At 34.2% G+C, this 14,318-nt stretch overlaps 2 long non-coding RNA genes across 2 annotated transcripts; one reads left to right on the top strand and one right to left on the bottom strand.

Annotated features, from left to right (window-relative positions):
• Window positions 1-9,189: 9,189 nt before the first annotated feature.
• Window positions 9,190-10,703, top strand: LOC128556487 (uncharacterized). The gene is made up of 2 exons (XR_008370709.1): window positions 9,190-9,270; window positions 9,831-10,703. It is a non-coding gene; the product is annotated as an uncharacterized LOC128556487 (long non-coding RNA).
• A 127-nt stretch (window positions 10,704-10,830) lies between these two features.
• LOC128556486 (uncharacterized) lies at window positions 10,831-12,755 on the bottom strand. Its single transcript, XR_008370708.1, has 3 exons — window positions 12,662-12,755; window positions 11,792-12,044; window positions 10,831-11,372 (listed from the first exon to the last, which is right to left on the bottom strand). It is a non-coding gene; the product is annotated as an uncharacterized LOC128556486 (long non-coding RNA).
• Window positions 12,756-14,318: the final 1,563 nt, after the last annotated feature.

Raw genomic sequence — 14,318 nt, forward strand, 5'->3', positions numbered from 1 at the left:
AGAATTGTATGAAACAAGAAAACAGGACTGAAAGGGCAAGGAATGCCTGAGAGAATTAGACAACAGTGTATTCTACTAGTATCTTTGAACGTACTATATCATATTTAATGTGCATAGCATATAATCTTTCATTAAGTGTTGATTTATTTTCATTTGCTTTTAATCCCTTATCCTGCTGGCGGCAAGTGATACTTCTTTGGTGACCAGTGCAGAACAAGACCAACCTGCACATCCGTGCAGTCTGATCATGGTCTACACTGTTCGCCATTCAGTCATAATCGTTTTGGTAGGCACCCCTTTTAGCAGTTAATGGTACTGTCCAAATTGAAAGATGGACAAATTCGTTATAGAAATTTAGCAGTCTAAAGGTTATAAAGCGTATGCTATTGAATCATTTCAATATTGTAATTTATACGAAATATTTTGACTAAATAAAAAATCTGAATCGTACGATTTCACAAGCAGCTGTCACACTATTTTTTGTTGACAACAACATGTGAGAAAAGGACCCAGATCCAATATTCTGACTGATGGTTACACTATTAATGTACAATGAATGTCTATTTCGAATCTTTTCACTTACCCCAGTCTTATGAAATATTTCTTGTACGTACGCCAGTCACTAGAGTCTAGATGGTGTGTAGAAATAATTTGCTACGTGAAGACTTTAGTAAAAACAGATTATTTTTATTGCAGATAAAAGACATCCTGTTTAAAAACTTATTGAAATCTCATCCCCAGTCTAGTAAATAACCGTTCACGTTCACGGTAGCATGCATTTCCACTACCGTCCACGAACAGGCTCAATGAAACCGAGCCTGCACTATTTTCGCTTATATTGTGGTTTTCCACTTTTTTATATTTTATTCTAAATCTAGCTACAGCAGAGTTTTTTGCCATCTGTAGGTTTGTTCGTATTCCCATGGTTGATACCTTGTTCTTTCTTTAAACATATATAGATTTCCGGTATTTCGTTTGGAGGACAGTGGAAACTTTTAGTTTTTATTTATATTTATTCCAGTCTCATCCATATACATTATAAACAAATATACATGTATACAGCCAGTCTATCAGAATTATTTGAGACTATACAACACATAAATCAACATCATTATTTGTTTGTACAAATATTAAAACATACAGCATTATTCGTACAAATATTAAAAATAGCATTTCTGGAAACTTTTCCAGTGTACATAATATATTAAGATTAGTTCTGAAAAAGAGTATTTCTATTTATTTAATTTTACTTTATCTATTTATTCATATTAATATGAGTTATGTTTACTCTTGCGGTGTATCGAGTAAACTTGACTAAAGATAAATAAAATTACTAATTACAATCACTTAAACTTCAAAACAGAATACAGAAAGCAGCAAATTTAAGTATTAGATGTACACTTGAAATGTTTCACTGCTAACTTTTATGATGTAGTGGGGAAAACTTTTGCCAGAGGCGGTTAGGACAAGGGCAACAACGTTTATGTCATCTTCGTTATCAATTATTCGATAATTCTTCAATTATCTACCAAATTACTTTATTTTGATAATAACAATGCTGTACAGATGCAAAAACGTATCGATGTGATTTACAAAGAAATATCATAATAGTAAACACCACATAACTTGTAACGATCAGATGTTTTGTGTTTCTTAAACTTGGAAGACCGCATTTCACTCGACAAGCTAAAAATTCTTCAAAGATTTATTTAATCATGTCGAAAGTAAAGACGGATGGGCTTAATCGCATTTTTTTCAATCAACAAGCCTCAAATATCAAAGACAATTTTAAAGACTGATCATGTATACATATGCGATCACAGACACTTTTGGTTCGGAAAGGCTTAGTGAGCGGCTCTAGACCCTATGAAACATCTCACTCAGGTTTTCTTTCTTTAAAATCATTCCATTTGCATAGCTTTCAAAATCTAACAAGTATAGTCAGTGTAGGACAATATTTAAAAATATGTCAAAATGTATCACCAAAGCGCTACTAGATACCAAACACTTCAAACTTCGGATTCGCAAATATTAGTGACCTAAGAACTAATACTTTATTTACCAGTCAAACAGGTAAGCGCACCTTAGCAAACAATTAACATATGGTGGAAACATATTTACAGTGATTTATTTCCGGTTATCTAAATCAGCTTAAAATTAGGTTCAGAGATGTTTGTATACTGTTTTGGATCTCTGATATAGAAAATAAAAATAGCGCCAGGTTATGGTAACTATATTTGAAAGTTGATGCTTGTGAAAGGTTAAGCTGCCTAACTCATTCTATGCGAATTCAATATTGTTTAACCATACTTTTATTGGTGAGAAATAAAATAATAATAAGTTATACTTATTTTTGTGTTAAAGAAAAATTTGTAAACGATTCTTTATTTACATTGAATTGCAAATTTCAGTTTAGAAACTAAGGAAAGTAACTTGGACTATAAGAACCCCAAGTATCTGTGTATGCGATATCAACTAAATTTGACCAACTACTCTGGAAGAACCAACAGATGGACAAGCGAATGAAAAGACAGACGAGATATCGAGGGATCAGAGCGAAAGCGTTCTTAGTAAATACAGATAAAGAAGTACCTGGAACAGTTTCGCTCTCCCCCTCTCCCTCGATATTCAAAATACATTGTAACCATCCTCAGTCCACTGAATCCACCTTAAGAGTTTAGGTGGCAAATTGTTCGTTTTTCGAGAATAACATTTTTTTGGGTCGAAGAATTTTGTTTCAATTTCAATCATAAATGCGCAAATATATTTACTTGCGTTTGATTATCAAGAAAATGTATGTCACCGAATTCGTTTTTTTTCAGTACCACCGATTTGTCCGCCCCCCCCCCCCCCCCCCCCCCCCACCCAACCCAGGCTGAAATGCGACGTTATTTGGTGGTATTTTTAAAGTTACGCTAAAGTTTCGGACGATTTCGGAAAACTTGTACTATGGAACATGTTGTCGACATTCTATCGAAAAAAATATATGTTTATTGAAAGTATATCTGAAATATAAGAAATAACACATATACAGTTAATTGAATAATAGTAGAAAAAAGTATTCCCGGCTAGTTTTGAGCTCCGAACGTTTGGTTTTAACTTCAATTACAATAAACTTTATTAGCATTCGATTTCGATACGTGATTTTAGTCTTTCAAAAACTCATCATTAATTTCTTTATGTATTATCTTCAATATTAGTATTTGATGTGAATATGTGTTATAATGGACTCATGCGTGTTACCGTTTCAAAATTTTCTAAAGGACAACGAGACCTTACATCAATGGACGATATCGATGTAAAATATCATAACTGTGCGCCTTAGATGTCGGATTGTTGCTACATGTATGAATACCCACAAGTTGAATTTTTACTGTTAACGGAGTTTGTTTACTTATTCGTTTTAGTTTAAAGAAATACTCTATATTTTTCATCACTGATTTTCTGTTTGTAATTCGAGCTCGATTGCTGACTTGATATAACGTTTCTTCCATTACATATTAGAAAGAAAACTTAAAAGATAAAATTATTAAACAGTACCGACTTTGTTGTACTCGAGTTCTTGCAGGAGACATATCATGCCCACTGTGATGTCGAAGATGCATATGCACTGTTTGAAGTGCATCATTCTGTCATGCTTCTCCATCGTAGTGTCACAATCCTACTGTCACGCACCGCCATTGCTCTATCACGCTTCTCCATCGCAGTTTCACCATCGAACTGTCGAGCTTTGCTATCGCATTGTCGCGCCTCACCCTCTTTTTTCTGTTTATATGCCTTATTTGCATTGTACTGTTCAAGAATAGTCTCCGTTGGTCTATTGTTTTAATGAGGTTTGAAAAATAAGGGTAGGGTGTAATTTAAACGAATACCACCCGATCAAGTGTTATTTCTAAACAATATTGTATTCAAAATTAACCTCTCTGCTAGAAAATTAGTAATAATACATGTAATTGTTATTAATTGTTTTGTAAAAAAAATGTTTTTAATCAGCTTTTATTGCAAGCCATGGAACGTTAAAAATATTTATTGTCAGGTTAACATCATAAAAAATACACTTGCAACAGTGTGTTGGCGAAACACGACAGTACGATATGGTAAACCGCAACAGTAAGATGGTAATAGACATTTACGGATTAAGTCTACGTGGACTGTGGACACCTAAGGCGATAGATTTTTCAAGGGGACCGTCTCAACATAGACTAATTATATTATGCGCGATATGAAAAAGAGTTTATAACGGCAATAGGGTTTGAGTTATTATATCATCACTATGCGGTAGGTGATATAAAATTTGGATGTGCCTATTGCATTCGCTCCGGCGTCGGCGTCGGCGTCTCCGTTGGTTAAAATTTTTGATAAAGTCAAATATCTCTGTAACTGTCAGAGCTATTGACTTGAAACTTAAAATACTTATTCACTATCAAAGTCTACACAAGGAAGAACAATCCCCATAACTCTGATTTAATTTTTACAGAATTATGCCCCTATCTAATTTAGCATTTTTGGTTATAGTTTTTGATAAAGTCAAATATCTCTGTTACTATCAAAGCTACTGACTTGAAACTTATAATAGTTATCTACTATCGAAGTCTACACCAGGAAAAATAATCCACATAACTCTGATTGAATTTTAATAGAATTATGCCCCTTTTAACTTAGAATTTATGGTTAAAGTTTTTGATAAAGTCAAATATCTCTGTTACTATCAAAGCTATTGACTTGAAACTTAAAATAATTATTTACTATCGAAGTCTACACCGGGAGAAACAATCTGCGTTACTCTGATTTGAATTTTGATAGAATTATGCCCCTTTTTAACTTAGAAATTTTGCTTAAAATTTTTGATAAAGTCAAATATCTCTGTTACTATCAAAGCTATTGACTTGAAACTTAAAATACTTATTAACTATAAACGTCTACACCAGGAGAAATAATCCCTATAACTCTGACTTGAATTTTGACAGAATTATGCCCCTTTTTAACTTAGAATTTTTTGTTAAAGTTCATGATAAAGTCAAATATATTTGTTACTACCAAAGCTATTGACCTGAAACTTAAAATACTTATTTACTATCAAAGTCTACACCGGGAGAAACAATCCCTATATCTCTGATTTGAATTTTGACAGAATAATGCCCCCCTTTTAAATTAGAATGTTTGGTTAAAGTTTTTGATAAAGTCAAATGTCTCTGTTACTATCAAAGCTATTGACTTTAAACTTAAAATAGTTATTTACTATCGAAGTCTACACCAGGAAAAACAATCCTCATAACTGTGATTTGAATTTTGACAGAGTTATGTCCCTTTGTAACTTAGAATTTTTGGTAAAAGTTTTTGATATATATTTTTTTTATTAACGTCGCACCGACACATGATAGGTCATATGGCGACTTTCCAGCTTTAATGGTGGAGGAAGACCCCAGGTGCCCCTCCGTGCATTATTTCATCACGAGCGGGCACCTGGGTAGAACCACCGACCTTCCGTAAGCCAGCTGGATGGCTTCCTCACATGAAGAATTCAACGCCCCGAGTGAGACTCGAACCCACATAGATGAGGGGCAAGTGATTTGAAGTCAGCAACCTTAACCACTCGGCCACGGAGGCCCCAAAAGGTTTTGATAAATTCAAATATCAGAGGATGGGAGCAAAATTTCAAGAACTTTACTGCTGAAGTCCTAAGGAAAATGACAACAAAGGAAAGAAATTCCCCGAAAAACTCTTAGTCCACTAAAATTATTAACAGGTACAGATGTGTCAAAAAACACCTTAACTTTGCAGGTACCATCCATGTTGTACCAAAGAAAAGTGGTCTCGGCTTTTACCTACGGCTAATAATAAAAAAGTTACAAAATAACCTATTTCTAGTAACATAAAAGGGAAGTAATTCAATAAAAAATATTGTAAGTGAACAAATAAAAAAGAATCTGCCAAATAAAAACAAGAGCACCGCAATGCAAAGCAACATAAACACAAAACAAAGTCATGTGACCTTTATCCTCTAAGTGTGACCTTTACCTTGAAGCTAGCTATGTGCGTTGCACGTCGTCTCAATGTGGTGAACATTTGTGCCAAGTTTTTTTAAATCCTTGAAGCAGTTTAAGAGTTACACATCGCACTCGAAACAAAGTTATATGACCTTTGACCCCTAAGACGGACACACAGACAGACAGACGGTCAGACGAACACCAAAATACGTTCCTTCGGGCGTATAATAACAAAAAAGGAATGGAGACGCAAGATATTACGTTTTCTACAGTTTTCACAATGTTTTACCTGCTGACCTACATTTTGATCCCAGCTAACCCAGTTAAGATTTATTTTCATTTCGGACGACGACGACGATGGAATACGGATACATTGCGAACAGATAAGCTCATCTTTTCAATTTTGTCGCAGATGCGCAACTTATAATATTGAAGAACCTTTCGGGAAAGTGATATGACGCTAGGTCAAATACTTATTGCGATATGCGTAACAAAACACCTCTCTGGCGAACAGACAGACGGACAGACAAATCCAAATCTTATCCTGTGCGGTAACATAATAAGTCAGACCTTACCATCATTATTGGAATGTTTTCCAACCACACATAAATTAAAATTATCATGTTGAGACGGTCCCCTTGAAAAATCGATTGTCTTAGGTGTTCACAGTCCACGTAGACTTAATTCGTAAATGTCTAATACTACGATGGTGAATCGCGGACTGCTACACTACGATGGTGAAGTACGACAGTTGATTCCGAACAGTAGTTTAACAGACTGACACCATCGCACTTTCGTGTTTTGCCGTCGTACTGTCACACATTTCCATCGTACCGTCGTACCTTCGTGCTTCCCATTTACAGGGAGTAGGCGCTGGTCCTAACGGAACACCGTAGAACCCAAGATTTAATCGAATTCTTATAAAGTTGAATTTTTTTTTCTTCATATGATGCGCTTTCTGACAGGAGTAATTCAATCATAATCACACATTGAATTCGAACGCTAACTAAGTAAACAAAACACGAACGTTCACAGCTCATAAGTAGCCGGGATTTGATTTTTCTATTATAATTCGAATTAGAGGCCTTTATGTTATTTTCTTATATTTCAGTATATGCTAACAATAAACGTATAACTTAACGAAATCATGTCGACAATAAACTCCATAGTACAAATTTTCCGAAAACGTCCGAAACTATCAGCATGACTTTAAAAATACCACCAAATAACATCGCGTTTATTTCATTTTTCTATTATAATTCGATTTACTGTATATGTGATGTTTTTATATTTCAGTATATGCTTTCATTGAACGTATAATTTTACGATAAAATTTCGAAAATTGGTTCCATAGTACATTTTTTCCGAAATCATCCGAAACTGTAACGTAACTTTAAAAATACCACCAAATAACATCGCATTTCAGCTCGGGGTGGGGAAAAAAATCGGTGGTACTGAAAAAAAGAACGAATTCGGTGCATACAATTTTTGTTAATCAAACGCAAGTTATTATATTGGCGCATTTATGATTGAAATTTAAAGAAAAATTCCTAGACCCCAAAAAATGTTATACTCGAAAAACGGGCAATTTTCCAGCTTAACTCTACGTTACGCTTTGTGTAAGTCTGACGCCAAGAAATGACGCCGTTAGTGGCCAAGTTAAACAGCGCACCATACAAATGTGGCTTAAAAAAGGGCCAAACGAAAAACTGGAATAAATCAGAAATATCCTCAATTTTCTTCCGTTAATTTTTCATAGATCTATCTAAAAAATTTAAAGGTCGCACTCCACCTTTATAGCTATCCACTGTGCAGCAATGTATTTGCTTCGTCTATGCCCAGTACACCTCTAGGCCATCAAAAAGTATGGATATCTCCGTTACAACAAAGCATATCGTATTGATAATTCCCACAAGTTCGGACTGTGTAATTACAAGCAAATCGTTCGATTCAGTTTATATTCTTATTTAATATTTGTTGTTACATTTTTGAAAACCTACCACCCTACTGAACATTTATGAGTGATCGTACAACTTTTAGCGAGAATTGTGCCATTATAAAGAAGAGAGGAACATTTATAGCCGTATATTTCCTAGGATCAAACTATTTGTTACTTTCTGACATTTGATGAATATATCATCATAAAATACAAAATAAAAATGATGAAATACTTACCGTGTACCAAAATAAGCTTGAACAGAGTTACATGTATAACTTTCTTGGCGATATCCGGTGTCCGTTTTCCCACCGTGTATATAATTCTATTCTGCTGATATAGGAATATGGTTCTACTGGAATTCTTGTTATATGTGTAATATTCGGGTTATATATAATAATTTTCAATTTCGATACTTACAGAATGGTTAAGTCATAATAGTTATCAGAAGAATTATAAAAGCAAACTTAGCTCAGTAGGGAGAGCACAGATCTACGGATCGCGGGGCCGTGAGTTCGATCTCCGGGCGAGGCGTATGTTCTCCGTGCCGATTTCATAAAAAACATTGTGTCTGAAATCATTCGTCCCCCACTCTGATTCATGTGGGGAAGTTGTCAGTTACTTGCGCAGAACAGGTTTGTACTGGTACAGAAAACGGCGTAACACCCCCCCCCCCCCTCCCACACACACAAAAAATACATACCAGAAAAAACATCCATTAAATAACTAACGTGTCTGTTAAAACTTTACTTAATTGTCAGTCAATGACCAATGCATTCAATTGATACCAAAGGGACAACTAGTACACGAGAATGATTGTTTTAGATAGAAGACAATATTATGATCATGTGCACTAACATACTTTCCGTGTTTCTCGGTCTGTTGTCCATTTTTCTTTAGTACAACAGTCTCAAATTGTGGATTTTGCTATACATTTAAATGGTACAAAAGATATTTTTCACAAAACCTGGTTTATAAATTGTTCTTTATTTTTAGTATATGTAGGTCCTTCAAATTAGTTTCCATATAAAAAGTTATTTCATGGCAGCAAATATAACATAATTTATTCAAGCTCGTCTCGACGGGACGGTATTATGATAGGATTTTGGTTTAAAAAACGAGAAAGACCAAAGCCATCAAACTCCATTGAGACAGTTTTACTTTACTTTCTGTGCGAGCAATTATAATGTAATTGAGATTGCTTTGGCAAGCTGAGAACTAGTGTCGTTTTGACCTGCCGAAAGATTTTTTTCTTTGCGACTTTCGCAGGGGTGGTATAGTACGTCATCAACAGGTGCGCGCAACACTTCCCGATGCGGCTTTTTTATGTCAAAACACCTCGATTCGGTGAGTAAACTTGCGATTATTTCATTGGTAACAAATAGATTTGGAAATGACATATAGTCTAAAGTACCCGCATGTGTCTCTAGTTTATCACTGACGTTTGCATTTTTCAAGAAAGTCTTACGTTTAAGTGAACATTCGAGCACAATGCACTTCATGGCAACACTTCCCCATTCACCACACCATATTATATCGCATAAAAAGAGTTTTCATGCATTTCTAATGACTAAATGCCTTGACGGGTGTTCTTTTATGGCAAACAGAGGTCAGTGATACCTTAATTAATTATTGGAATCTATAGTTTCAAAGAAATCAGTAATATAAAATTTCGCCTTCCCGGTTCACCAGGTAAAACGATGCACTTCCCGGCTCACCGCCCGTGTGGCATCGTGTTTGACTTAATTATATGTAGCCTTTCAATTTATTTTGACGCATGGTACTTCGGTTGTCATACCAACAAAACTAGTATTTAGCAATGAACGTTTATGTCAGTAAAAAGTAAAAACAGTGTTTAATTTACTTTCAAGGGCTATATTATGACAGATTTACTCTTTCTTTTTCAGATCACAACAGAAACACCTGAGATATTCTGTTTATCAGAATTAAATTATGAAGCTAAACACTTGGGGTTCAGCAGTATGATATCCGTAGACAGATGAACATAAACTGCATATAGTAATTCATGCATTTCTCGGGAATAAAATGACACGTCAAAAAAATCAGAATTGTAGAAAGAACAATACCCGCTTGTTGAGGATGTTTGTGAAAAAGTCAGAAATGAAGACCACAAAAGTAGTCGTTGTTTGAGGTTCACTCACTGGCAATATGTGCAGACACCGTTTGAAACAGCTCACTGTTACGTGTGACCACTACCGTACAATATTTAGCCATGAACAGCTTTTGTAGACGGAGTTTAATGTGATTTTGCGTGACTTCAAACAATTGTGATTTTTTATTGAAACATGTTTTGTTTTGTCTGTCTGTGTCACAGAGTCTTGTCAGTGTCTCTCCTTTCTTCTAAATAACATTTGACAGATTTGATGAAAGGCAACAGCAGTATTAAACTTTGTATGAAATGTAGTTGACACTAATGCGCATAACGGGTAAAACACAACAATGTAAATATTCTTGTTATCTCTATGTTTCGGTCAATAAACGTTCACAGATTATACTACATTGTCACTTTATCAAGTTTTGTGTGTTTCTAATGAAATTTCTGAGTTATAATTAGTGTAGTTGCGCAAAACCTCAACATTTTCCAGTTTAATGGTTTCAAGAGTTATTATATTCTGATTTTTGTTGATTTTGAAGTTTAGGCAGTGCATCTTCACTTCGCGTCTTTCTGTCGTGTCTGAATATTTCCAGTTGTTGAGAATATGTGACATAGAGATGTACACTGCTTCTTGATCGAACAAAAAAATAAAGCATACAATGTGGACAGAATTTGTCATATATGCGATCTTAAAGAAAATTAAGGTGAATTTCATTTTTTTTAATGCTGAGTTATAAAGAATTACGTCCAAAGTTAAAGAAACGTTTTCATTATACTCGTAATTATAAGTGTGTATAAAATTTAGAATTGCTACAATCAAGTAATAAATCTACTTTGTTGATTTGTGTAAATATATAACATTAGCTGATAAAAGGAAGATGTTGCTATGTCTTGAAAGTGTATGTGCGTATGTTTATGTCACAACGGCTTCCACTGTGTAAGGGTTTAAATAAAAAATCAGTAAAATTTCCTATTTTAAATACTCTTTTATACAACAACATTTTCAACAACTAAACAGTTTAAGAAAAGCAAAGTAATTTACATTGCAAGTAAAATTGTTCTACCACTGTTCAAGCTCACTTCGAGTTTTAACATGTAATTGGGTGCACTAAGATTTGCAAGCAAAATCTGAACATTAGTAAAATGTTAAATCCTCAACCGCTTTCTAGTGTAGATTCAATGTCCCATTCTACTAAGTGGTAATTATAATTCGGTTGTAGTCACTCTTGGTCTTTCCCTGCGCACATCTAAAACTCCTTAATAAGAACATTTCGTTGGCGCGATACAGCAATTTCTCATTTTTTTCCCGAGCAATTGTGATGATCACGTGGCCCTGAAACGTTAAACAAAACTAAATAGTAGCATATCATTAAAAACTAAACTGCATTGGTGCGACTTTATACCTTTAAAAATATATTAAAAGGTTGCTACTTTAAAAATCAGCACATGATAATAATTTAACTACATAATTTTGCTTTACTTAGCATATTATCAATGCATATTCTTATTTGTCTCATCGAGTCTTGCCTTGAACTCAAGTTCGGAATCAAAGCCATCATACTCGACTATTTTCGATGACACGCCATAAATAGTTATCATGAAAAAATAATTAGAGTAACAAGTTAACTAATGGTTTCCAAAATACTTTCTATTTATATTATCATGTGTCGAAGTGCCTATCTAACTATACCCCTTATTAAGGTTTATCTACTGTAACATTATTGAAATTAAATCAGTTATTTATATCCATACCTTCAAACAGCAACCGACATAGTCGTGACAAAGTTTGGTACGGAGACCTAGTTGAGCGTTGAAATCCTTGTCTGGGGTAATTCCGTTAGAGGATGTTCTCCACTTCTCAAATATTATGTCGTACAGCTTTTGGAAAATATAATATGTCAATAATGTCTTGCATGCCGATCACTCAGCAATCCTTTTTAACATATATTGACAATTCCATTGATGCAGACTAGAAGTTTTGTTTCCTTTTTCATCTTTCATGTACCTAAAATAACAAATATAAGGACATGATAGAACATAATTATATCATACATATGCATGTTTATAGTATACAACATATGTTCAAGATATGCCTCGTTCTTTCAATATTATCTTCAAATGCTTAAATGAAGTTTACAGACCATCTAGTGCAAGCACTCTAACAATTAGTTATTCGAATTAATAGAACTTCCAGGCAAGTGTGATCACATTTACATGAGCACCAGCCCGATGTTAGTCATGCTGGAAATTGGTGAGCCGGGAAGGACATCAATTCAGCTGGTGAATCGGGAAGGCGAAATTTTAGTTTACTGATTTTTCGGAAAGTTTAGATTCCAGTGAGTAATCAAGGTATCACTGACATCTGTTTACCATAAAAGAACACCCGTCAATGCTTGGATTTATCAGAAATGCATGTAAACTCTTGTTATGCGACATAATATGGTGTGGTGAATAGGGAAGTGTTTCCATGAAGTGCATTGTGCACGAATGTTCTCTTAAACGGAAGGCTTTCTTGAAAAATGCAAACGTAAATGATAAACTAGACGCATGTGCGGGTACTTTCGACTATATGTCATTTCCGAATCTATTAGTTATCAATGTAATAATCGCAAGTTTACTCACCGAATCGAGATGTTTTGACACAAAAAAGCCGCATCGGGAAGTGTTGCGCGCACCTGTTGATGACGTACTATACCACCCCTGTTTCGAATCCTTCGTCGTTGACTTTTTTACCCACTTAGCTAAATAGGGGGAGCGCAGATCTACGGATCGCGGGGTCGTAAGTTTGATTCCCGGGCGGGACGTATATTCTCCGTGACGATTTGATAAAAGACAGCATTCGTCCTCCAGTACTGGTACAGAATCCAGGAACACTGGTTAGGTTACATAAATGAAATACTAGTACTGTTGAAAAACGGCGTAAAACCCAAAACAAAAACAAAATGACTTGTTTACAGACTGCCGACTTGACTATTTTATTTTCTGATGAAGACATAATGAATTGTATGCATCTTTTAACAATAATGTTACTGAATGCGTCCTATAATATATATATGTTTCCGAAAGTCCTTTCCAATTTCTACATGATTTCGGTGAACTCCTGACATCATAAATGATGCGTTATATGTTTTGGCGCACCATTTATGACTGCTAATTGGTGTCATATTGACTGCACATTCAGACCTGAATTCTTCATCATCTGTTCAAAGGAATGTGTCTTGCTAGTAAATTATGAAAGGTTGATAAATAAATGTGTAAAATAATGAAAACCTAAGAAATGTGCATAGGTATCCTAATTTTGCAGTTTTTTCTTATTACCTTTTAAGCCAGTTTGTATGTACTTCGAAACTTTTAAAAAACGGACTGAAACAAACTGTTTTCAGCAAAAGTAGACATGTACATATCTTTTATGTCATATTCATTACATGCAGTGACCTTGAAGTGACCTTGAAAATAATATTGAAAAATGGTTTCTCGTTTTTACCAAATCGAAAAAATATGTATTTGTGACTGGATATTCTATTAGAGTTTATCTTCAATTTTGAAATGAATATTTCTGAAGTTTTTCAAATTAGTTGTGTTCCTCAAATGACAAGTTTCAAATCATTTATGCATTTGTGTTCCTAAAAAATTAAGTGATATAAAACACTATAAATTCTTTCAGATTATTTGTTGATTAATTTTTTGAGATTAATGTCAATGTGTGTGTAATGCTATGATTTTATATTGACAGCTTGATCAGTTATATTTCTACTCTAATTTTCCTAATTCACCAATACATTCATGGTCATGTCACTTTACTGTATTTAAGTTAAATTCAGGGTGCGCCATTTCACATACCTCTGTATTAAAATACTTTAAAGTTGGGTCCATGTAATCAGGAAAGAAATACACTAGTGTTCATTAATTTCGAATTTTTACATGAAACATAAGCACAGGACTCACTTAAATGTCTGCAATGGAAATTTGATTATACATTTAGCCCTTATGTGCGCCAAAACTCATACCGTAAGGATATCAATACAGAACGTAATTTGAACAAATATTTTTCTGTAATTATGTTACATTATACTTGTTCACTTTTTAATTTCATATAAACAAGTATATCTGAAGAGAATTTCAACTATTGAAAATTATATATAGCCAGTAAGTAACATGTCTCCTTACCATAAATAAAAGAATATCGAGATATTATTTTATGATAAGAAACATAATCTGTTCTGAAAAACAACTCCCTCTGAAAATGCTCCAATGAAATTTGCTTTTTAGAAATTACGCA

The sequence above is a fragment of the Mercenaria mercenaria genome, chromosome 4, assembly GCF_021730395.1.
Source record: "Mercenaria mercenaria strain notata chromosome 4, MADL_Memer_1, whole genome shotgun sequence".
Taxonomy (NCBI): Eukaryota; Metazoa; Mollusca; class Bivalvia; order Venerida; family Veneridae; genus Mercenaria; species Mercenaria mercenaria.